The sequence below is a fragment of the Neofelis nebulosa genome, chromosome 6 (assembly GCF_028018385.1).
Source record: "Neofelis nebulosa isolate mNeoNeb1 chromosome 6, mNeoNeb1.pri, whole genome shotgun sequence".
In the NCBI taxonomy this organism is placed as follows: domain Eukaryota; kingdom Metazoa; phylum Chordata; class Mammalia; order Carnivora; family Felidae; genus Neofelis; species Neofelis nebulosa.
Genome location: NC_080787.1, coordinates 62,906,267 through 62,933,392, shown reverse-complemented (window position 1 = coordinate 62,933,392; position 27,126 = coordinate 62,906,267). Strand labels below are relative to the sequence as shown.

At 38.5% G+C, this 27,126-nt stretch overlaps 1 long non-coding RNA gene across 1 annotated transcript; it reads left to right on the top strand.

The window, feature by feature from the left end:
* The first annotated feature begins 1,418 nt into the window (after nt 1–1,418).
* On the top strand, nt 1,419–19,052 carry LOC131513457 (uncharacterized). Its single transcript, XR_009262595.1, has 3 exons — nt 1,419–2,325; nt 2,961–3,080; nt 18,997–19,052. It is a non-coding gene; the product is annotated as an uncharacterized LOC131513457 (long non-coding RNA).
* The last annotated feature ends 8,074 nt before the right edge of the window (nt 19,053–27,126 follow it).

Sequence of the window (27,126 nt, the reverse complement as noted above, 5' to 3'; positions counted from 1 at the left end):
AGTTGGTCAAAGGCAGCGCTAACCCCATTGAGCTTCTGGAAGCTGATGAGGCACCCAGACTGGGTAGGAGCTGTGCTGGTGACCCACCTGAGCAATGACAGCCTCCCTGGCCTCAAGAATCTATTAAGAAAGCTGGGCTAGCAGGATAAAGTGGCCAAAGGTGAGGCTTTACATACTCATCTCACCCAACATGGGTGTCCTGGGTCTCAATGCCTGCATGCCTCACAGCTGGTGTGCTATGAGTACTAGGCAAATCTGCCCGCAGGCCTCCTGGACTGGCTGATCATCATGCCCCTGACCATGAGCCACTGGCTGCCACCATCCAAGCCTACCAAATTCTTCCAGAAGATAGTCACGGATGGGCAAGCTGCCCCCACCTTGGCCTGCATGGACCACATGCTGGCTTCTTGCATGCCTGGCTGGTGTGACACCCCATGGCCCCATCAACAAAGGTGCTGTCCCCTGGTTGCACTACACCCACCCTTCTCGTGGAAGGTCTGGCCCCCTGTGGAACTCAGGATTCTTGCAGAACATGTGGTGACTCCTAGGACATAGCAAGGACCTCAGGAAGCTGAGAGTAAGGAAAGCATGGTCTCCCTGGGCAGCTCAAAGAAGAAAGGGCCCAACGACAGCACCCTCCAGGCCTGCCCAGGAGCATTCCATGGTGCCCTGAATGACCCAATGCAGCCAAGGCCCCTCACAGGGCCGAAAAAAGCAGCCATTCCTCTCAGAGGTAAACCTGAGACCCTCTCAGACTCATCCCCAAAAGGTACACAGCACAGCCTCCGCTGTGGTCGATGTCAAGAAGGCGAGTCCCCAGGCAGCCCTCAAGCCCAGCAGAGTGCCCAGCACACCCCACCCAGGCGTCTCAACCACAAGGAAGCACCCAGTAGCTCCCACCAGGTTCCTGCTTCTGGTGTGGAGAGAACAGCTCGGCGGCTCCCCAGCCCTCTAGATAGTGGCCGGCCCTGCCTGGAGAGAACACTGGAGCTGGGAATGAGGCCTGCGGGGCAGACAGCAATAGTCCGGAAGAGAAAAAGCTGGAGGTGCTGTAGGCCACCAGCGGCTCCCGCTCTGGAGCCCTCTCACGCCCTCTACCGACCAGCCCACAGGCCAAAGACTGTAGGCGGCTGTCGCTGAGCCCACAGTGGGCCCCCAGGCCCGACGTCACTCCCATGGCTGCCTGCAGGGGTCGGCTCTCCGCGCCCCGCAGAGGGGTAGTCCCTTTCTGCCTCTTTCGAGCCTGCGCTGCGCGGCAGAGCACTGCCGACCACACCACCACCGCTAAGGGGCAGGGCTGAGGCTCGCGCAGCGCGCCGGGGGCAGTGTGCTCCGCCTCCTCGAAACACGAGGGCTTACCCGGAGTGGTCAGGAAAGTTTGATCACCGCATGGCTGTACTGACTCCCCTAAACCCTGGCAGCTCCGACGGGAGCAGGGGAGTGCTCCGGAGGTCCCCTAGCACCACGAACTTAGACCAAGAACTTCGGGGTTCCTTGCCTATACTCGCTGCCAGACCCCCTCAGGTTTCTCCCACTGTTGTCCACTCCGCCCAGCGCGTGCATGGTGGACCCCGATTTGCTGCCCCCAGCGCCCAGCCCCCAGCAGGCCGGACTGTCGAAGGGCCCTGGCAGTTCGCGGAAGTCCGGCGTTCGCCCCAACGCCGGTACTGCCGCCCGCAAAGCCACTCTGGGGACCGCTCCCAATACCAAGGAAGCTAGCTATTGAGGGCCAGGTCAGTCCGCAACTCAGCGCCCGGAGCGAGGCCAGTGACAAGGGTGCCCCTGTACAGAGTCTTCAATCCCCAGACGGCAACTCGAAGCCCATCTGAGTAGGCCAGCAGCCGGCTCCCTCCCTCTAACCCTGCCCTCCGTCTACCTCCACCTGGCCTACCTGTACATTTGGGGCAGCGCCTACCTGGAGATTGACTTTTTCCCCGGGTACTCCGTACTAAGTCACCAGCGGCCAAGCCCGGCGCAAGGAAGAGGGCGAGAGGGGCCCTGCGGAGCGGGCTACTGAACACGCAAGTAGCAGTGGGACTATGACCTCCAGATGACCCTGATACTCACCTTGTATTGCGTGGCGACGCACAAATAATGAGAAGCGAAGAGACGCACAAGTGGTAGGAGCAGGTGGCGCAAGCCCGGCACCAGGTGTTGGGCTTCAAGGTGCTGGAAGCAGCACAGCAGCTTCCACACAGATCGAGGGCTTGCCGCCTTACACGGTGAAATGCTAGCCCAGACCCAGACATCTGGAAATCCACACCTTCGTTTCACAATCTACAATCTACCGCTGTGCTGGGATTCACCTGCGTCAGAATAAACCAGGTACTCCAGTAAAAAAATAAATAAATAAAAAAAATAATACCACCACTGTGCACAGATCCTGTGAATATGTTACCTTACGTGGCAAGAGGGATTTTGGAGGTGTAATTAAGGGTTAAGGTCCTTGATTTGGGGAGATTGTCTTGGATTGTTAAAATGGGCTCAGTATAATCAAAATGGGAGAAACTCCTGGTGTAGTCAGCCAGACAGAAATGTGACACCACAGAAAAAAAGTCATAGCTACTGGCTGTGACTAGAGCCTCCAGCAAGGAATGCATCAGTGCCAACACCTTGACTTATGCTCGGTGAGACCCGTGGCATACATGTGACATACAGAACTGGAAGATTATACATTTCGGTTTTTTTAAACCTCTAAATTCATGGTAATTTATTACAGAAGTAGTGGATACAATTTAGCCATGATCATGAAGGTCTGGAACACAATTGAATTTGACTTCTAATGCAATGATATACTTGAGAAACCCTGAACTGTACTTTATCTATGTTGGTAAGTGAAAACGTATGAATAGCATTGCACAGAAAAGTGGAAGAAATAACATGTATGTTTGTTTTTTTTTTTTTTTCTTTTTTCTTCTGTTTCTGTTGTTCTTTTGCCATGCACCACCTGAATATTTCAGGTAAATCCAGGAAAAGTTGGATATGGGGCCTGGCTTTCAAATATGGAATTCTAAATGAGGACAGTATGCCTCTTCTCAGAATCAGCATTTTGGAATGAATAGGAACCTAGGAAGCCATAGGTAAGCAATGCAATGGTGAGTGTTCTGGAATGTCTAGATCATGTGGCATGGCAGGAAATTTCTAGTGGGTAGAGTCATCCTAAAGAGATTGGATTTATGGTATTTTTTAAATTTATACCCCATTCCATTTCTACAGATGGTTAGCTAGATAGTATATACACTGGGCCCTCTGATAGCTCTTCAATATTTTTTAGCAGGAATTACAGAAATGATTTTATATTGTTTGGTATTAAGAATACTAACTAGTATATCCCCTCCCCATTCCTAACAGAACCTCAAAATTCTTAGTGATCATCTTACCCACCAACACAGGAGTGGACCTTACCTGGCTTATATTAATTACTACATCCTAGATGTACTGTGGTGGTTGGTCTGTATGTGGTTCTGTGTTCCAGTCTGGACCATTGAGAAGTAGGGCAGCTTTTTCAGAAGGCATCTGTTTTGCTTTGGGTGTGACTGCTTTTACCACCTAGTTCTATAATACTCGGAAATGGTGAAATTTAGAAAAAAAATTATCCATTATTCAAACTAAGAAATACCATATTTACAACTTTATTTTGGAGTCAGAAAGTCCTGGATTCTATAGTGATTAGTAGATAAGTATTATAACAAACTGAGGGAAGCGTTTGTGTGTGTGTGTTCTAAATAGTGACAGATGCAATGATAAAACTTTGTTGGAAATAGGTATAGTGAGTGAAGGGGGTATTTGCCTTCAAACAGAATGGGAACAGAACGGATTGTGTCTTAGCAGGCCAAGAATCCCTCTGTGGTAACTAGAAAATAAAAGAATAAACTGCAAACAAACAAACAAACGAATGAATAAATAAATGTGTTTTTAAATATATCAGAGACCAAATGACAAAGACCAGATGCTCTAGAATTCCAGAGAAGAAAGCCTTTTTAAATGATTTAATGATTGCCAACTACTTTATTCCCTCTGGGAATTTGCCAGATCTTGGCACAAATTGTGTTTCTATTGGCCCTGGTAGGCAAATTTTATAGGGGAATAAAGAAACAGCAGATATTTTGACCATCTTACTGTGTTGGCATCACAAACTGGAAACTAGATATTCCAGTTATGCATTTCCCTGGAACAGATCACTTCAAAATTTAGGCTTAAACTTTGACTTAAAACAACATTTATTTTCCCTTATAGTTTCTTTGGCACAAGAATGCCAGGAAATATCAGCTGGGTGATTCTGGCCTAGAGTCTCTGCAGTGGTTGCATTCAGATGTGACTGGAGCTGGAATAGTGGAGGGATGGAATACTGAGGGCTATCTGTTCTCTGTCTCTCTGTCCATGTGGTCCCAGGGCTTATCCATGTAATCTCTATGGAATAGTTTGGGCTTCTTCACAGTATGGTGGCCTCAGGGAAGTTGAATTGTTAACAGCTGAAGGCTGTAAGAGTGAAAGAATCTGTCAAAAAAGGCAGAAGCTGAATCACATTTTATGAGCTCATGGTGTGTTGCTTCCATCATGCCCTATTGGTTGAAATAAAATGCTGCCCAATTTAAGAAGGAACACAGATCCCACCCCTCAGTGGAAAGTGTATCAAAGTCACATTGCATGTGTACATGTAGCATGAGAGTTATTATTGTGACCATCTTTGGCAAGTACAACCTACCACACTACAATATGCACCCAACCCGGTCACAAGTCAGAAGATGACTTTCCAATATGAGGCATTTTCTGCATTCTGGGTCAATGGAGAAGGGTCAGAGAATAGGCCAGAAAAGTGGAGTGAATTCCCTCATAGTCTCACAGTGCTTTGGATACAAGGTCTAGCTAGAATGAAGGGGCCTGCAACAAAGCCAAGGTTCATCTCCCCTCAACTCATTCAGCAAATTGTTAATATGCTTGGAGTGAGGTTAAAAATCCAGGTCAAAACTTCTGGAGGATAGAACTGTTAGGGGTTGAGGAAAGGGACCTTAGGCTCAATTACAAGTTTGGAAGGAGCCTATTTTAGTACGTTTGAGCTACTATGACAAAATACCAAAGAGTGGGTGGCTTATAAACAACAAAAATTTATTTTCACGGTTCTGGAATCTGGCATTCCCAGATAAGAGTACCAGCATGGTCAGGTTCTGGTGAAAATGTTCATGGAGGGCCCACCCTTGTGACCTATTCACCTCCCAAAGACCCCCACCTCTTAATGCCATTACCATGAGTATTAGGTTTTTAACATATGAATGTGAGGGAGTCACAAACATTCAGCCCCTACCAGAACCTACCTGTGGAACTGGGGTGAAGCAGAAGTGCCCTATGAACCATTCCCAACCCAGATCAATCCCCTATTTTATTGAGATGATTGGCCCTTCACTCTATCTGCTCAAAAGAAGAAACTATATACCCTTGCTCATGGAAAATATAACTGTTACCTCTATAGTCAGTGCTGTGCAACTGTTATCATTGCTTTCATTTATTTTTTAAGTTTATTTACATATTTTGAGAGAGAGAGAGAAGGTATGTTATGGGCAGAGAGAGAGGGAGAGAGAGACAAAATCCCAAGCAGGTTCTACACTGTTGGCACAGAGCCCAATGCAGGGCACAAACTGTGAGATCCTGACCTGAGCCGAAACCAAGGGTCAGATGCTTAACCCCCTGAGCCATCCAGGTGCCCCAGGTTGTCATTGTTTTCAGCCCTGAATATGTAGTTGGAATCGATGTGTTAAATGCTTCCACTTTCTCTTCCCATAAGTACCAGAAGGGATTCCCCTGATGGAAAAAAACAAAACAGACAAACAAACAACAAAAAAAGCAGAAGTGCTAAGAACACTGGGTCCCACTATTCTAATAATCCTTTGAAGTTTGAGTCTTTGTGACTGATGATTTTTAACACTGGAACCTCTGTCAGTGGGAAGTGGTCTTCTCCTTAGGGATTTGTACTCATTTTCTCCTGGGACTGACTACCAGGCACATTTATTTTCAAAAGCAGCTATTTGCTTATTATTAAACTCTTGTATAAACTGAACACATGAACTATGAAGGTCTTGTGACTTCCAAACCAAATATTCCTATTTTGGGTGTGGATCAACTCAGATTCAATGATTAACAAAGAAGATAGGGCCTAGAAACCTAGCTAGTGAACCAGAAAAGTTATATTCAAGAACACAGCTGATTTGGCCCCAGTAGCTCTTTATTTTATGTGAAAAAGTGGCAACTCTCTCATTAGGGAAAACTCCATTTTCTACTCCATTGACTGAAGCAAAGCTGATGGCTCAGTGGGGTCTACAATTCACAGAGCTTCCCCCACATACCTGGCCTGGTTCACTGATGCTTTGGCTGAGGTGAAACCTGATGGTACCCACTGGGCTGTGGCAGCTGTTCTATCTCAGCATCAGCTATGCAGAACTGCCAATGACATGCTCTCTCTGTTTAGTGGGTTGAACCCAAGGCTGTTGTCATGTACCTGGCCAATACTCCCCTTGATTAAATTTGTTATATTTTCACAGACTCTTGAGCTATTGCTCAAGAGATGGGGTTCTTGTTTAGTCTCCCGGTTGCAAAACTACAAAATTAAAGACACCACTCTTGGGAAATGTACGTGGTGGAAACAAATCATGGCTACTAATCAGACTCTAGATTATTCACAAAAGATGTACACACTAAGGGTCTTTTATCTGAACAGACCCAATGAAGTCAAGGTCTGAATAAAATATTTCAACATCCAGATTATAAACACTATTGCCTATATTCATAATTGTACCAGATGTGGCAACTGAACCACTATTCTTGACTGAGCACAAAGTAAACAAATCAGTGTTTTGATGCAGAGGCCAGCACCGTGTGCCAGATTTGACTCCTGCCAAAAGTTGGTCCATTTTTCTCATGACAATGTGGGGCAGATTATGGCTCCTGCTCACTCTTGACATACTGACTACACCAGAACTTCGACCACTGTCAAAACTATTTGGTAGGAACACAACAAAATTGGCACTTTTTCAAGTTATGGTGCTGCTGTCCCAATGTGATCAGCTGATTTTGGCCATGTAATTATGGCCCTTGGAACTAAACTGTGTTACGTTTTCAGCTTTCTGGACAATTTTCCATATGGTAATGATGCACCTTTTTTTCAAAAAAGACAACAATGGCTGATAATGTTTTCAGTAGACTTTCCCCACACCCTAATATCCACGGGCTTTTGGTATAACTTAGTATTGAAATATCCTCCTCAAAGTCCATTCAAATAATTTATAACACTCTCCCCCTTCCCCTCCTCCTAGTCCACACACCTTGGTAAGGCAGCTAAAGGATGGCAAACAATTCTGTTTCAGCTATATGTATTCTCTTGATGGCTTGATGTAATAATAAATCATAAGGAAAATGAATACTTACACAAGAACAGTGATTGCCAAGAACCCCCTACACTGGCCTACAAAGAAAGAGACAACTGGGGCGCCTGGGTGGCTCGGTCGGTTAAGCGTCCGACTTTGGCTCAGGTCATGATCTCACGGTCCGTGAGTTCGAGCCCCGCGTTGGGCTCTGTGCTGTCAGTTCAGAGCCTGGAGCCTGTTTGAGATTCTGTGTCTCCCTCTCTCTCTGCCCCTCCCCTGTTCACGCTCTGTCTCTCTCTGTCTCAAAAATAAATAAACGTTAAAAAAAAAAAAAACAAAGAAAGAGACAACTACACATCTGTACCTTTTGTAACAATTCCACTTTTCCTTGTACACTCTTGTTTTCAGATGGAAGAACTGGTTTCCAGTAAGTGCTGATTGAAAATAGGGAAAACTATGGCTATTGGAATGGGACATATAGATTAGGGGACAGTAGAAGAGCAACAGTTCTGTGACCTGGAAAGGGAACATCTCCTGGAGATGTAGAAGAGTGAGGGGCAATTAATGATCTTTGTCTTTGACAATTATCACTGGAATCTTACCCACGAAGGAAAGCATCCTATTGCAGTTCTCCCAAACCAACGATGGATCCTTAAATGTAGCTGACTATTGGGTCTGCCATGTCCAAACATATTAACTCTGATAAGAATTGATAATTATTTCCTTTTGTCATTGGAAACAATAAGAGATAACCACAGATCCTGTACATTCCATGTGAAATACTTGTCAAAACCTCTACTTGTATTTCTCACCCTTATTCCTGTTGTCATCCCACTGACATTCTATAGAGAGGAAGAGGGCCATATTTCTGATAATGGGGACAAACAGGACAGGTTGAAATGAAGGCTCTCAGGCAGTCATTCTATAAACAAAGAGTAAACTCAGTCATCTTGTCTGAAATGGTTTACCATCTGATTGAAGAGACACATTGGAGACACTATCAGCTGCCCCTGATGGATATAGACCTTGCTTGGATGTATCCAACAATTATCAATATTTTCTTCCCAGTGGAATTGTGTGCACTTTTGTTAATGTATTTTCTATGTAGAACCAGGTATTAACTTGCTTTCTTCCCCAAAACATAATGCACCCTGGGGTGTCATAAGAGACTTCCATGTGTGTAAGGAAACATCACCAATAGGTCATGTGTTCCTCAGATGATTGTGGAGATCTCTCTGAAATGAAATGAAATGAAGCTACCCTTGGTTTCTCAGGGAAAACCCTAGAAGAGTGTGTGTGTGTGTGTGTGTGTGTGTGTGTGTGTGTGTGTAAACATAAATCTCTCCTCCTCACATCCTTGAAAATAGAATTCTTTTTTTTTTAATTCTTATTTTTTTGAGAGAGAGAGAGAGAGAGAGAGAGAATCAGGAGGGACAGAGAGAGAGAGGGAGATAGAGAATCCCAAGCAGGCTCCATGCTGTCAGCGCAGAGCGCAATGTGGGGCTCAAACTCACAAACCATAAGATCATGATCTTAGCTTAAAATAAGAGCTGGTCACTAAACCAACTTAGGCACCCAAGCACTCTGAAAATAAAATTCTTTTATTTTATTTTATTTTATTTTATTTTATTTTATTTTATTTTATTTTAATTTTTTTTAACATTTATTTATTTCTTTGAGACAGAGAGAGACAGAGCATGAATGGGGGAGGGTCAGAGAGAGAGGGAGACACAGAATCCAAAGCAGGCTCCAGGCTCCGAGCTGTCGGCACAGAGCCCGACGCAGGGCACGAACTCACAGACCGTGAGATCATGACCTGAGCCAAAGTCGGACGCTTAACCGACTGAGCTACCCAGGCGCCCCATTAAAATAAAATTCTTAAAAATAGTTAATTGGAGTTTAAAATGCTTTTCCCATTGTGATTAAAATTAATTGCAAAATGCAAGACATGTATCTTGATTTAACTGTCCATAACTAATAGCTGACAACTCATCTTTGGCATTCAGAACTTGGGCATAAAATGTAAGAAGATATTTAAAAAAAACTCAGGAAATAAATATGTAATTCAATTCAACATTTTTATTAAAAAATACATTAGATTGACAATTTAAGGCCAATGGCCTGGATACTAGTTTCATAAATAAAGTTTATTGGGTTACCCTCCCACTACATGCATTTCTTTCTCATCTCTAGGCAATCAAATTCTCTAAATTTCAGCCTCTTACATTGTTCTAATATTTGTACTGGGCACAACTATTTGAGTGAAGTTTGCCTGAGTAAGGAACGTTTTAAAGATGTGTGCATCCACCTTAATATCTTGTTCTTTAGATTTGGCAGTATATCAAAAGTGCACATTTTAAGGCATTGCCAAAGAAAGATGGATGCCCATTGGGCACCCAGAGTTGGATAGGAGTACTTATTTGGATTTAAATAGGAAAGTCAGCTCTACCTTTGAATCTGTACCTGGTTTAATATTCCATATTAATTTTTCAGTTTTTTTTAACACTTTCTGGCTATTTCAGAACTCACATATTTTCAAAATACCGGAGTTCATATGTGAGTCATTGCTATGTTTTCACATTTATCATGACAAAGGCAGCAGCAACATCTGTGACATGAAGATTGAGGAAGAGGGCGTGATATGAATCATGGTTGGAGATGACTATTTGTAACTTAGGAGTTTATTTGGGTAAGGCATATATACAACACCTATTCCCACTGTGGTCCAATGGAACCGAAGGAGTGTGAATTATTGGATGGAAATCCACATTGGTGTTACTTATGTAGACAATCTGATGATTGCAGGTTTGCTGTATAGCATTTCCATTATGAAAGTAATGTTTCCTCCATGGATAATGACACAGGCAGGAAATCTCATGAAATGCTGCTTGGTAAACAAAAATGAAAGGCCTAATATTTTTCTACTACTAAAGACTTGTTACCTTCAATACTAAAAGAGTTACTGCATTAATATTAGTGAAATAATATCCTTATGAGTCCTTGTTTCTAAAACTGTGAGAGGCCCACACATTCTTATTCCGATTATTGCATTTATATTGGATTGTAAAATAACCATCCTGGAGACAAGTGGTAAAACAATTTTTCAAGTGCAGAGACTTATACTGCATGTCAAGTGATTATTTTCAGAGAGTAAAAATCAAATTCTCTCTGCTATGCAGCAGGATGGTATTTTATGATAATAGAAGACACTTGCAAACAAGTCTTACTGTAGTTTTAAAAATTAGTTCTCTACTTCTTAATATCACCTTTACAAATGATTCATCAATGGCTGCTGCCAACATCCTCTTTTCTCACTTATCTCATTTTGCCCTTCTCATTTTTTTTTATTTTGGCAGTTTATCATGCTTAGAAGAAGTAGAGATGCAGCAACTCTTTCTTAGAAGCTGACATATTTAGAGCACAAACTAGTTTATTGTATATCTTCGAATTGCGTCATTTTGTCCACCCTACTGCAGTGGTCAAAAGAGTAATTCTCCATACATCTTTGTAACTTGGAACCATAGTTTGAAAAAAAAAAAGTCCCTAATTCTAGAAAGCACAGAGTGATTCTAGAATAGGGAGAAGAGCCTCAGTTGGGGAAGTAGAAGTTCTGCACATTCCCAGAAAATAGAAACTTGTACTAGACTAAATATGACAATATTAAATAAGTATTTGTTGTTAGAAAACATGAAAGAGAAATACCATATATTGCATGAAATATCAAGATAAGGTGAGGTACTGGCTGGGAAATTTATCCAGGTCTACCTGACTTCCTGTGGGAATAGTTCACAGAAAAGTGAATGTGTGGCTAATTGATTCAACCAACTGATCTCCTTCTAAAGAGAAGGAATGAGAGTGAGAAACCATGAGGTAGCCTCATGAAGCAAGACCAGACAGCCAGGTTGGAACCAGCAGCATTAGCCTCATTTAAGGAGCTGAAGTTGATATAAATGTGACTCAATCTGTCATATCCCCTGCCCTCCTGGGAATAATGTTTTCTCCTATTATCAGAATGCCCCTTAAACTTATACCAGAGCTCTACTCTGTATGTGTAAGTATATATGGACTCATAATTATTTGGGCAGGTGAGAAGACCAGGAATCTCTCCTAGCTCATCTGGTTACAGTAAAGATGACTATCACAAGGTAGCCTATACCAGTGTGAATTCTTCCCTCTCCTACAGAGGAAAAGTTAAGGCAAGGTTAGTAAGACATGTGATTCTGACCCCATAGAAGAAAAAAACTCAGTAGACAAAATATCTCACTTTTTCATTCAATCAGCAATTAATTGTTGAGGATCTGTGATCCAGTAATTTTTTTCTAGGCCTTTAGGATTTGACAAAGAGCAACAAAAACAAACAAGCAAAAATCCATGCCTGATGGGAACCTACATTCTAATGTGGGGAAAAAAGCATCTTTAGGTGATTTTTCATAGATACAATTATTTGCATTTGAAATATAAATTTCTTGACAATTCTTTTAGAGTAGAGGATCTATTACAGATGTATCCAAATACTGTGAATTGAAGGGAGATGAAGGAAAGAATAATAGATTTTCCTGAAAGTTGTCTATTTTGTTATCCTTATTAAGACCTCTTCAATATTTAATGAAGTACAAAACTCATGAAATGTTTCTATGTGCAAAGGCTCACTGACATGAAAAACAATGACAAGGCTAAGCTTTGGATCTGGGTTTCTCTCTCTTTCTCTCTCTCTCTCTCTCACACACACAAAATACACACACAAATACAGATTCTGAGACAACCTAAGGACACAGGAATACACCTGAAAAGGTAGCACAACAAAAGAAGGGGGAAAGCTCTATCTGCCCACATAGCAGTGCCAAGCACAGTGCCTTTCTGATGAGTGGTGCTGATTCGGCAATAAATCACCCAATGGCCAGATTAGGTCAACTCTCCTTCAGCCATCCTACCCCAAGCCCTCTTGCCCCTACCCCACTATGTTCTTTGTTCAGTAATTCCTCAGATTAAAACATTAAGAACAGGGGCACCTGGTGGCTCAGTTGGTTGAGCATCCGAATTCAGCTCAGGTCATGATCTCACGGCTGGTGAGCCCAGCTCATGAGTTTGAGCCCCACGTCGGGTTCTGTGCTGACAGCTCAGAGCCTGGAGCCTGCTTCAGATTCTGTGGTTCCCACTCTCTCTGACCCTCCTCTGCTCACATACTCTCTCTCTCTCTCTCTCTCTCAAAAATAAATAAACATTTAAAAAAAATTTTTAACATTAAGAATAAAGCATTTTTTCCTCTCATTAGGAATAGACACTGAGGAACTTTTTATCTAAATCTCTACCACTTTTCAATTTGTGAAAATTTTATTCCCAAATATTAAGTCTTCCATATGTTCCAGACTGCTTTTCTTTATACAAATGATATAATTTTTAAAGTAGTTTCTGTTGACTAAATAGTACAGATGAGAATTTAGTACTAAATAGTACAGATGAGAATCTGAAAGTAAGTATATATTATACATATATATATATATATATATATATATATATATATATTTGTATATTTTTATATTTGTATATTTTTATATATAAATTTATATATATTTCTTTTTTGGAAATAAGGAAAAGTTTTTGGTTTTATAAACAAGTTCACAGACCTTCAAAACAATTTAAAATGGTTTTCTGACTTCATAAGGAGTTTAATTTTTTTTATTTTACTATTTTATTTTACTTTTATCATCCCTGTTATGATACTTGAATGTGTCTTTATTTTACATGGAAATTCTCTGACTCTATTCTCAGAAATCTGATTGTGAAAGCCTAGGATTGGTTCTACCATCATTTCTGATATAGGTAGTTTAAGTAATATACTTTAAAGTATATAGAAATCAGAATGATTCACTTATAGTGATAAGTATATCATAGGGAACTTTTGACCAACTATATAATAGTAGGTTCCCAAACTATTGAAGTTAATAATCTTTCTGCAGACATTATAAAATGACTATTATTAAGCGAACATTTTCCTTTTTTTAAAATTTTTAATGTTTATTTTTATGTTTGAGAGAGAGAGAGACAGAAGACAAGTGAGGGAGGGGCAGAGAGAGAAGGAGACAGAAACAGAAGCAGGCTCCAGGCTCTGAGCTATCAGCACAGAGCCTGATCCAAGACCTGAACTCAGGAGAGGTGACATCATGACCTGAGCGGAAGTCGAATGCTTAACTGACTGAGCCACCCACATGACCCAAGCCGACATTTTCTTACAAACGTTTGTAAATTAAAAATCACAAAAAAGCAAATCTTCAATGTTTTTATTTTTTTAGGGCCAGTATCTAAAAAAGAGTAACAAAATAACTCATTTTGCTAGCAAAGCTATAAATGTTTTTCCCCATATGAAAATTTGAAATCAGAAAACATTTCAGTAGAACTGGATCTACATTGTCTTAATTAATTTGAATTTAAATTTAAATAAATTTTTTAAAATTTTTTTTTTTTTCAACATTTTTTATTTATTTTTGGGACAGAGAGAGACAGAGCATGAACGGGGGAGGGGCAGAGAGAGACGGAGACACAGAATCGGAAACAGGCTCCAGGCTCCGAGCCATCGGCCCAGAGCCTGACGCGGGGCTCGAACTCACGGACCGCGAGATCGTGACCTGGCTGAAGTCGGACGCTTAACCGACTGCGCCACCCAGGCGCCCTTAAATTTAAATAAATTTAAAGCAAATGCTATGATTGATTCTAAGTAGTGGAGGTCATACTTAGCATATTTTAAATATAAGCATACTTTAGTGAAGGGAGTATTTGACTTATAGAGGTGGAAATAAATCTCAAATTTAATTCTTATTCTTTTGGAAAATACAATGTGGTTAAATTAGATCTATCTATTTTAAAAATGTTTAAGTCTTCACATAAAAATGGTAAATTACAGGTGTGCCTGGCTGGCTCAGTTGGTTGAGCATCTGACTCTTGATTTTTGTTCAGGTCGTGATCCTGGGGTCATGGGATTAAGCCCTGCATTATATACCCTCTGACCCTCTCCTTAATGTGTGCTCTGTTTTTCTGTCTCTCTTAAAAAAAAAAAAATTACATGGAGAACAAAGACATCATTATACTGGTAGTCCTGGTCCTGGAATAAACCACTGTTTACTTTTTTTTTTTTTTTTTACATTTATTATCTGTGTCCATAGTTCTGTAAATGATTTTAAAATATTTCTTTTTCTGTTGCTGTTTATGAGTACTTGAAAGATCTCTTCAGCCCAATGTATAAACCCTACTTTCTCTCTTGGAGAAATGTCAAAGCTTAGGTTTTATAATCTCAGGGTTGGAAAGGTCATTAGAGGACATTTGATCTAAAGTTCCTTTAGATGTTTAAGTCCTCTTTCAATACTTTTGCAAAAAGATTGCCCAGTTACTTATGTATTCCAACCATAAGAGTTATTCCATTTATGAGTAACTCAAATTTTACTGAAGGAAACTACTTTAACATTCCTAAATTTAATTTTCTTAATTAATTTTTACTGATATTGTGCCAAGATCTGTTTCTCTTCCAGTTTTTTTTCCCCCTTACATCTTGGCATTATTCTTTGGAAAATGTAGAAAACACCTTATCTCTCTTCCTCTTGAAATGAAGTTAAAGATTTTTGAAGAGAGAAATGATTGTCTACCTCTCCTCTCCAATTTCTCATTTTAAATCTATTTTCCTTTAGTTTTTGTAATATTTTATAAGATGGTTCCAGGTTCTCTGAGTAATAAATTTCAAATTGTCTATATCCTTCTTGAGATTCCATTTCTTTAATTTTAACATCATCACTTAAGACGCAGTCAGCTATAAAAATGTTAGCATCTTTCAGTGAATGTGAATTAGTAAATCATCCTTTAAAATATTGCAATTACTGGAAGTGGATTTCAATAGAGAAAAGATTTGTAGAAAACTCACCATTGAACTGTGAAAATGATCTTATATAGATTCTGGTTCTATTTTGCAGGGCCACCACATTGCAGAACTGTAGGGAACACTAATTTCATTGAATTAAGGGACAAGAGTGAATGAGAGATTAAAAATTCAAATGATAGGGCCATCTGAGTAGCTCAGTTGGTTAAGTGTCTGACTCTTGATTTCGGCTCAGGTCATGATCTCACTGTTTGTGGAGCTCAAATTTATGGGGTTGAGCCCCATGTCACACTCTGAGATGAGAACACAGAGCGTACTTGGGATTTTCTCCCTGCCCCTCCCCCACTTTCTCTCTCTAAAAATAAATAAACATTTTAAGAGAAAATTGAAATTATAGAATAAATAAAGCATAGATTGAGGCCCAAAGATAGAATGAACAGTGACACGAAAAGAGGGACATACTTTTTTCTGAAATGGAACAGAAAGGAGAAATGGATGTTTGAGTAAAGAACAAGACTATGCAGGAATTTTGGGTCAAATGACTTGGGGTTTTTCTTAGTGTTTATTTATTTATTTTGAAAGAAAGAGAGAGCATGTGAGTGGGGGAGAGACAGACAGAGAGGGAGAGAGAGAGAATCCCAAGCAGACTCTGCATTGTCAGTGTGGAGTCTGACACAGGGTTCAAACTCACAAACTGTGACATCATGACCTGTGCAACCCAGGTGCCCCAGATGACTTGAATTTTTACAAATAAAGTAGGAGATGCATTCTACAGATAAGGATGACAACTGAAGTAGCATACTTAGATGTTTGAGAGAAGAAAGTAATTCTTAGATAACAGCTGTGGTAAATGCAACAGAGTCTATATCAGATGACTAAAAATGACTGTCAAACAGCAGTGGGACCTAAGAGAGGATAAATTTATATTGGACATGTTGGTACTGTGACAAGTTATCTCCAGCAAATTACAATTTCCTAAGAAGAAAAAGGAAGAAATATAGATGTCCTAGAGATAGTATATAGTTTTACAGGAATTGTATAAAATATTTTTTCTTATGATCACGAGTTTTACCACAATATACTTTTAGGACTTCTGGTCTAGACAGGATATTGTAAACCTGTTTCTCTGGTTTTCTTCCCATCAAGTACATCAATAAACTTTGGAATATCAAAAGAGACAAGCACAAGAGAACTCTGGAAGTCTAAGTGTTATTCAGGGTTCCCTAAAGAAACAAATCCAATAGGATACAGAGAGAGAGACAGAGATAGACAAAGAGATCTCACACACAGCAGAGACAAAATTTCCAACTAACAAGGTCTAATTGACATACATTGAACATTCTTCCTAACAAAAGTAGGATAGACATTTTTTCCCCAAGAACCCATGGAATAGTCACCAAAGTAAACCAAATCTGGAACCATAAAACAAACCTCAATAAATTAAAATCATTTAAATTACACAGAGTATGTTCTCTACATATACTGGATGATAACTAGAAATCAATAACAGAAAGACAATAGGCATTTTCCAAATATGTGGAAATCAAATTATAAATATTTAGATAATTCAGGTTTCAAAGAGTAAGTTTCAAAGTCTTTTTTTAATCATATAAACTACAATGAAAATGAAAATTTAGCATATTCAAAATATATGGGATACAACAAAATTATTGCTGAGAGGGAAATGTATAATACTAAATGCTTACATGAGAGATGAGGAAAGGTTTCAAATAAAGTTTGCCCAGAAAACTAAAGAAAAAAAAGGAAAGCAAAATAAACCCAAAGCAAGAAGGAAGAGAATAAAAGAGCAGAAATCATTGAAATTGAAAATAGGAAAACATCAGGGAAAGTGAGTAAAACAAACAACTGGTTCTTTAGAAATTGATAAAATTGATGAACCTGTAGCAAGACTTAAAACAGTATATTCTTACATTTATAGAAGCAATGGACTTCCAAAATATTTTGCATTGCATTAACCAAATTCAGATCTAGAACTGCAACTGACTCAGAGCATGAGCCTACACACCTTCTTGGGTTCTGTAGAAGAGGAATTGGATAATGTTCTAAAACATCTCTAGAGCAAAGTCACCCAAAGTATTTTCTGTGATTTAAATTGTATGCTATCCACTTTTGAAATTGAAAATATGGGTAAAATTTGTAGAAACTTACACTTGTTTCTGGAAGACATGAATGCAATCTGTGGCCCAAAATGTCAAACTACAGGGGTGCCTGGGTGGCTGAGTTGGTTAAGCATCCGACTCTTGATCTTGACTCAGGTCACGATCTCACAGAGTGAGTTTGAGCCCATCATCAGGCTCTCTGTTAATGGCACAGAGTCAGCACAAGATTCTGTCTCTCCTTCTCTCCGCCCCTCGCCTACTTGTAAGCACACATAGGTGCACTCTCTCTCCCTCTCTTTTGCTTGCTCTCTCTCTCTTAATAAATAAACTTAAAAAAAGTCAGACTACAAAAAATCAAATGTATATGTGCTGAAATGTTCAAAAAATTTAGGACAAATTTTTCTTTTGGAAATGTTTACTTGGTTAGTTTATCTCATTTATCACTTCACTCTTTTAGGAAGGGATTCTTACAACATGCATGTCCTATTTGAATTTTAAAATACTCAAATCCATTTATTATGGCAATTATTATACACAAATCATTTTGAAACAGTAAATTATTTTCCCTAGACCTTCCTTTAATTATTTTAATTCAATAAAAAGGTAAAATTTATTTTATAATCTTAATTTACCTAATTCATATAAATACCATACATATCATATCTCCAGTAGAGTTTGTGCGTATGTATGTGTTATATATACATATATATATACGTGTATATATATGTATATTTATGTGTGTGTATATATATGTACACATATATGTGTACATATATATACACATACATATATGTATGTTTATGTGTATATATATATACACATATATATATACACATAAACATACATATATAAAATTTTCAAGTATATATATATTGTACATAATCTAAAACAAGTTAGACAAAATAAAAACCATCAGAAAAAGTGTTGGTACAAAAGTTCAAATTTTGAAACATTTGGTGTTGAGAAAAAGTGGCATTTGATTCTTCTGGGTAAATAAAAGTTATAGGCAACTACAAACCAAAGTAATATAATCATACAAGGTAAAGAAGACTGCGGTCTGAAATCTGAACAAGTTGCCCTCTAGACACAAAGCTTCACTTTTTTGAGCTGAAAAGAAAGAACGGCTTTTCAAGTTTTGCAATTAGGAGACTCCAGTTGAAATGCTACATGGTCACATATCCTGGAGCTCTATTTTTCTCCTTCACTTAACACACTATGAGGAAATAGCTGACAGATTTTTGAAGCCAAACTTGTAGTGTGTTATTTGTGCTTTCTCTCCTCTATGAATTGTTATCATTTTCTGTTTCATATATTTTCTGTACATGTTCTGCTGACTGATTTATAATTTATGGAAGTAACCACATCTCCACTAGTGTTCCATGCCATGCAACACTGTTTTACTATATGAAGTAACGTTACAGGATATTTCTGCGATTCCCATAATGCTTTTAAAATGCAGAGTTAGAAATGGATGTTCTTTAATCTGCTTTTAATAATAGTTTATTCTATTGAAAAATTGCTGCTTCTGCACTTTTTTATTTGAAGTTGGAATATGACCTTTTCATTGCTCTGTGTAACAGAAAATGCAAACCTATTAGCTTTAATTGAAAGTGAAAATCCAGATACATCCTTAATATGATCAATAATTTTTGCATCACAGGTTAAAAATGAAGAGAAAATCATGAAGATAGTTGTGCTATGACCTCCAAGTAGGTAATTATTTATCTGTTTACATATCATTTTACTTTCCTGACTATTGGAGTCAATATAGAATACCTGCTTATTATTAGTATTAAGATCCTAATAATAATAATATATGTAATACCAGGCTCAGGACAAGGATCATGATTTGTGTTTTATATTTCAAATATTCCTTGTATTTTTTTCCACATAATATATGTAATACCAGGCTCAGGACAAGGATCATGATTTGTGTTTTATATTTCAAATATTCCTTGTATTTTTTTCCACAAAGTTAGTCAACAAAATAATGATGTGAAAAAAATTTAGCAATTTTCTGTTGTGTTTTCAAATATCAGATCACCTAAGATAAGTTTTAGAAAAATGATACCAGTATAGGAAGAGGGAACTGGAGCAGGGGATATCATATATCAAAATATTCCTGCATTTGAATGTTCACAATGCACTCCTGGTTAGGTAAGGGTGTTCTGCTCCCACTGTAACATTTTTCCCTAAGTGGTATGTCCATCAATATCCCAAAATGTGTTTGAGATCAATCTGAAAGAGTTAACAACTTATTAAATGTTTACATCTCAGAAGTTCCTTTTTATCCTGTGAGACCCCAGGATGTATATGAATTGTTGTAAGAAAGAGTAGCCTTTTCCATGATATAGAGTTGTACTGGTAAGTTTGCCAAATAAGGACTACATTTCCAAATTTTTCATGTAGATGGGACCATTTGACTAAGGTTTGGCTAAAAATGACTGAGAAAAAAATATATGTACCACTTCTAGTCTTGGACTCTTAGACATCTCTCAATCTACCTTCTGTTGTCCCCCATCCAATACCTCCCTCAGTCCACCCACTCTTCTTTTCTAGTTAGACCCAACACCACTTGAATGACCTGCCTTACATAGCCGATATTTCCTTGTGTGATCAAGTCATTATAACACTGTGAGAGTTTTGGTGTCCTCATTTAATTTACTTAGATCTTACTCAGTCCCTCTTGACAAATCAACATAAAACCAAGGGTATACAAACATTATCAAGTTTCTGTGATAAAAACTATACACTAAGGACCAAATCATTACTTACCTTTTTAATACAGAGATATAATTAGTTAAAACATCTTTTTTAATGCCCTTGTACTTGTGAATCTGGGTATGTATATGTGTGTGTCTGTGTGTGTACATACATATGAACAGGCAGTTTTGCCAGTGTCTGTCTGGCCTATATACATACATATATATGTATATATGAATATGTGTACACACATACACGTGTATACATAAAGACACCAACACTGACCGTGTCAAGTGAGACTGTTTACTTGAGGACTGTTGGGAAAGGTGGACATGTGCATGTGGTCTTTAAATACCCTCTCGGCCATATAAGAATGGTCCTTGGGCTTAGAGCAGTTGCTTACCAAGAGGTAGGAAACCCACACAACCTATACTGGGCTTATCGTTTTGTGTGGCAATGTTTTTACCTTTTCCTAGTCAACATGCTCTCTTTATCCTGCTTATGCATGTGCATAATATGACACCTGACCAACCCTCACAGGGGAGAAAATGGGGCTCATTACCTATCGCACGAGAGGCATTTGTGCAGAGGATCACGTTGCATGGGGCTAGAGGGAACCTGTGGGTCATGGGGGACCAGTGCCCACTATTGAAGCTGATCTTGCTCTACCTCTTTTCTACATGAGTAAAGAATTTCATCTAGTGCCTGTGTGGGTCATATCTTTCTGGTGACCCTGAGCCATGTAGTTGGTTAAGTACTGTTTGTGGTGCACTGAGACTCTTCCCCTTAAGGTGATAACATTGTAACTTGCCTGGAAAATATTCACTTCCCTGTTCTTAAGGACAGACATTTCCATTCTAATTTACTTGTCAATATCAATAGAAATTTCACTTTCCCAAGAAAGCCAGATATTCTCAATTATTAGGACAAAGTGTACTATAATGGATTACATTTGCAGTATCCATTTTCTTCAACTCTATTTTATTTGTATTTTATTAGCAGTTAATAATATCATTATAATTTCTAGGATAAAACTCAAACAAAACCCCCCTGAACAATAAAGAACAGCAGTATTACCAATGAAATAAATATGGTACCCCTACACACACACACACACACAAGGTTTCTTAGAGAAAATGTTGTCTCTAAATATAATATTTAAAATGGTACCAGACAACAACAACAAAAAAATACTGCTTAACTTCTTTGACACTAAATAACAGTCCCCCCCAAAAAACACAAACAAACATAAAAACAAGTGAAGCAAGTGATACTTCCAGTCTTCAGTTTATATGTATGCTACTAACTGATGCATGCAAGTGTTTTTTGCCAAATAAGGAAGGTTTCTTTGTTTTGTTTTGTTTTGCTTTGTTTTGTTTTGTTTGGGGGGGGGGGGTAGGGAGAGGGGCAGAAGGAGAGAAAGAGAGAACCTTAAGTAGGCTCCGTGCTCTGTGTGGAGCCAGATGCGGGATAGGATCCCATGACCCTGGGATCATGACTTGAGCTGAAATCAAGAGTCAGACACTCAACCAACTGAGCCACCCAGGCATCCAGGAAAGTTTGTGTGTGTGTTTCTCTTTTTTGTTTTGTTTTGTTGATAAACAAAACAAACATATTTTATATATCAGAAAACATGCTAGCCATACTGATAACCAAATAAGAACCAAGGGTTGTTTTGATTTTACCATTCCCATGAAGGCTTCAGAATTTCTATACATACTTGCTTTGGGGTAGGAGTTTATATCTCTGTGAAATCAAACTCACTACAATACATAATCTTTCTCTGAACAATTTCTATCATATTTAATCATCTCCTATATTAAAGCCCAGAAACTTTTGAGGGAGTCTTTATCCTTGAAGGTTTGAAGCAATGTCATTTCTCCTTCATTTTCCTCTTTTATATAATGTTAGAAATAACCTAAAGGAACCCAGGTGGCTCAGTTGGTTAAGCGTCCAACTTCAGCTCAGGTCATGATCTCGTGGTTGTTGAATCCAAGCCTCACATTGGGCTCCATGCTGGCAGTTCAGAGCCTGGAGCCTGCTTCAGGTTCTGTGTCCCCCTCTTTCTCTGCCCCTCCCCCACTCATACTCTGTCTCTCTCTCTCTCTCTCTCAAAAATAAACATTGCAAAAAAATTAAGAAATAACCTAACCTTTTCTTGTTTCATTCGGATGTATGTTATAGACTGAATATTTGTGTTCCCCCAGAATTCATATGTTGCAATCTTATCCTTTGACGTGATACTATTAGGAGTTGGGAATCTTAGGAGGTGATTAGCATTAGATCAGGTCATAAGGATGGAATCCTTATGAATGGGATTAGTACTCTTATAAAAGACATAAGAGAGATTTCTTCCTCAATCTATTCTCTACCATGTGAGGATACAATTGGAACTCTGCAGCTTGGAAGAAGACTCTTAACAGAACTCAATCATGCTGGCACCCTATTCTTAGATTTCCATCATCCAGAACTGTGAGAAATAAATTTCTGTTGTTTATAAGCCACCCAGTCTATGATACTTTGTTACAGCAGTCTAAACAGGCTAAGACAGTGGATACCTGTTTTAAACTTGGGCCTAGCCCATTGTGAACAGATATTTATCTGCTTTTCGGTTTCAGGTACTTCTCTCACTCTTCAAGAACTTATCCTCAAGTTATTTTAGATCAAATTTTATAGGTATTTCCTAGTGCAAACTGAGGCACTGTTTTGCTCTCATACTATTCCCCTTTCACAAAGCCTGTTTGCTTTTCTTCGGTCATCTTATTTGCCTCTACAGAACAGAGCTTTTATTGGAGTATATTCATAAAGCCAAGTCCATACAACTACATTTCCCATGTGTATGTGTTCAGTATAATTATTTTTTCTTTGAAGACCTGCTCTTTTGGCTCTTTGGAACAAACTTGATGCTTTTCAGTGGATTATTATAGCATTAAACTCGCAGGGAGAATAAGCCCTTAGGAATAGGATTCTCTAGTTCTCCTTCTCAGTGTCACTCCTTATCAAATTGTAACTCCCCAACTACACTTCTATTATGTGTAGTTTAATTTATTAAAACGGTAAAAAATTATAGAAGGAAAAGTTGGATTATTTTGAGTCTTTTCTGGATTCATGAGTTTCTCATTGCTGCTATAACAAATTACAAATTTAGTGGCTTAAAACAATGAAAATGTGTTATATTGCAGTTCTAGAGGCCATAAGTTCTGAGACGAATGTTTCAGAAGGGCTGAATTCCTTCTGCAGTTTAGAGGAGAATCTGTTCTTTCCTTTTTCTAACGTTTAGAGGTCACGTGTCTTCCGTGTTTCAGCGGTACCCTTTCGCTTTGACCTCTGCTTCATCGTGTCTCCATTTCTGACTGATCCATCTGGTTCCCTTTTATAAAGAGCCTTGTGATTACATTGGATCCACCTGGATAACCCAGGATAATCTCTCCCTATCAAGATCCTTATTTTAACCACATCTGCAGACTCCTTTTTGCCACATAAGTTGATATTTTTAGGTTCTGTGGGTTACAATGTAGATATCTTTGGAAGCTGCTATAGTCTGGATGTATGTATTTCTCCAAAACCTATATGCAGAAATCCTAATGCCCATGATGATGGTATTAGGAGGTTGCCTTGGATAGGTGCTTAGGTCACTAGGATGGGACCCTCATGAATGGGACATCTTTATGAAAGAGGCCCTAGAGAGCTTATTTGCCCTTTCTACCATATCAAGCTACAGTGAGGGAAGTAGGCAGTCTGCAGCCTGGAAGAAAACCCAACCATGTTGGCACACTGATCTTGGATTTTCAGCTTCCAGAACTGTGAGAAAGAAATTTTTGTTGTTTATAGGTACCTCGTCTGTGGTATTTTGTTAAAACAGCCTGAATGGACAGAGAATGAGACCATTATTCTGTCTACAACACTGGGAAACACTGATTTTGTACTATTAGTTGTCAGGGTAGACATGTTAAAAGGTAGTTGGTAAAAATAAACAAAAAGCTGGAGTTTATTAGTGAGATAAAGATTGGAGTTATTAATATGGAAAGTGTAAGTATATAGGTGATATTTACAGTTGCAGTGTTGAGACATGATTACCTGATAAATGCTGGATAGCAAACTGGCTAAGAGTATCTTTGCTTAATCCGATGGTCCTGAGGTTCAAATCCCAGTGTGGGCACTTATTACCTGTATAATTTTCTTATGATTCATTTTCTGTATCTATAAAAGTAAATGAATATCACCCATCTTACAGTGTTCTGATTTGAATTAAAACAAAATACAAGTGCTAAGTAAGAGATTTTATTACAAGAAGAAATTGTAGCTAAATTTGGGATTTCTAAAATTTAATCAGAGAGGGTAAGAACATGTAGAAACAGCAAAGAATGAAATTAGAGGAAAAGTAGAAGAGTAGTGTCCTGGCACAGTAGACCAGAAAATGTTTCAATACGGAAAGACGGAAAACTGGTGTCAAATGTTGCTTTGAGAGTTCATCTTACTTTGTTACATGGAGATCCCTTTTAGGACAGGTTTCAGTATCAAGTTGGAAGCAAAAAATGATTGAAGTGGGCTATAGGGAAAATAGGAGGAAAAGAAATAGAGGAGAATATAGAACACTTCCATGAAGAGTTTTTCTTTAGTCAGAGCAAAGAAATGGAGAAGTAGCTACCAGAGATTTCTAACTCTTAAATAGATTAAGTTTGTTTGCTTTTTTAATATGGGATACATTAGAAAACACTTGTATGCTGCTTGGAATAGTCTAGTAAAGATAATTGATGATGCAGGAAGGAAAGTGGATGACTCAAAGGCAAAGTCCATGAGGAAGCAAGTGATTTCTGTGACCAAATGGAAGCACTGGCCATAGGAACACATATATATGGTTTTCATTGTCACTGGAGGGAAGACAAAGTATAGATATCTCGATTCATGCGGTTTGGTAGAAAAAATAGTGGGGTATGTAGAAGATCTTGTTTTATAGTTTCATTCCAAAATTATACAAAAAGAGAGTGAAAAGTATGTCTGTGGATATATAGTCCAATAATGAAGCATAGCTGAAAACTCACTTGAAGTACTTTATCATCATAAATGTAGTTAAGCTATTTTGCAATGTTGACTTTTTGTTAGACAAATTCAGATTCAGAGTTCAGGTATAGAGTGGGCAGAAAATGGAGGCTTGCCATGGTTGGTATATTTAATGTAATAAAAGTGGAAAGAGAAGACAAAGGGATTAAAATGGCTGCAAGAGTGCAAGAGAACAATTATAATGATGTGCATTGGACTGTAAGATGAGTACAGAGGGAAATGATACAAGATGAACAGTGGGTGGTAAAAAAAAAAAAAAAGGGGTAAGGTCAAGGGTTTAAAAGTTCTTCTTTGACCTTTCTGGTCATCCATTATCATCATCCTTTCTGGATATCCAGTCTTTTTTTTTTTTTTTTTTTTTTTTTTTTTTTTTTTTTTTTTTTTTAGCTTTATAATCCTACATGTTTGATCCTTATCCACTGCTTCTTTCTCTTCAAACTCATCTTGGTAGTCCTTTGCACTGAACTTATTTTAACTCCCAAAGGTATATCTCCAGTGTTCCTCCTTGATAGTGAGACATATATACACAAATGTTTCTGCACAGACCAGTTTGAAAAGCCCAGAATCCAGAGTGCCTGGGTGGCTCAGTCGGTTGGGCATCTGACTTCGGCTCAGGTCATGATCTCATAGCTTGTAAGTTTGAGCCCCGCATCGGGCTCAGTGCTGGCAGCTTGGAGGCTGGAGCCTGCTTTGGATTCTGTGTCTCCCTCTCTCTCTCTGCCCCTCCCTCACTCTCTCTCTCAAAAAATAAATAAACATTAAAAAAAGCCCAGAATCCATAATTTTCTTAACTTGTCATATATATTATGTAACTCTGTTGGTAGTATAGCTATATAGTAACATAAACCAGAAATGTTAAGGATACCCATGAGATTTGTATCCTTTTCCCAAGTATCTAATGCCTAATATATTCTGGCAGAAGTGTTTTCTGAATATTTATTTTAATGTTTAATTTTTTCACTCTATTCCTATTTTCACAGTTCTTGTTCATATCTTATAAAATCCCTTGCAGAACATTTAAATTACTATTTTACTACACTATAAAAAGTTCAACAAAGTTGCCATAAAGACAGTAAAGCTAAGTTCTTTAACAGGGAAGTCAGTGCTTCTATAACCTGGCCCCTATTTTTCTCTCACTGCACATTTCTTACAATTTCTGCTCCAATGATACTGAACTATATGCAGTTCATTCACACACCATTTTTCATCACTGCATATCTTTAGTCGTGTCTCCCAGTTCCTTTCAGAAGGGTCACCCAAAATTCTTTTACTTGGCTAACTTTCATTCTTCATTACTCAACTCAAGTAACACTCCCTTAGTGGATAGCATAGAACCTGATATGTATGAACTAAAAATCACGCTGCCAGCTATGACTATTCTTCTCGAATATTTCTATAAATAGACCTGTACACTATCAGCAAGCAATTATGTTATTTCTGGTTGTGGTAATAGTTAATATTTCCTAAATATCTATTATATGCCAGACACTTAGTTCTAAGTTTTTCACTTGAGTCATCCTTTAAAAGTGTTTATTATTATTATTATTATTATTATTATTATTATCCTTATTATCCCTATTCTCTCAGCTGAAAGAATTAGGGAACAGAGAAGTTAAAATACTTAATTATGATCACAAAGTTACTTATTCACAGAGATTGATTTTAAAATCTAAGAATCACAATATAATAGGTGTTTTGAATTTGTATCCTATTCTCATATGTCAGATTTTCACCTTCAATTTGTTGGAAAGAGATTAAAAGAATATATATTATTTTTACTTACTTACTCAGAGGTCAAAGTCTGGTGAGTGATAGGTCTAGATAGATATAGATATAGATATAGATATAGATATAGATATAGATATAGATATAGATATAGATATTGAAAAAAAAATAGACCTCTAGCTCCACATACAGATAGAAGAATAGTAATCTTTAACCATCTGAATTGAAATATGTCATACCAAATAACGAGTGTCCAGGAAGGAGCCCTGTGGCTGCAAATGGTTATTCAGGGGCCATACAC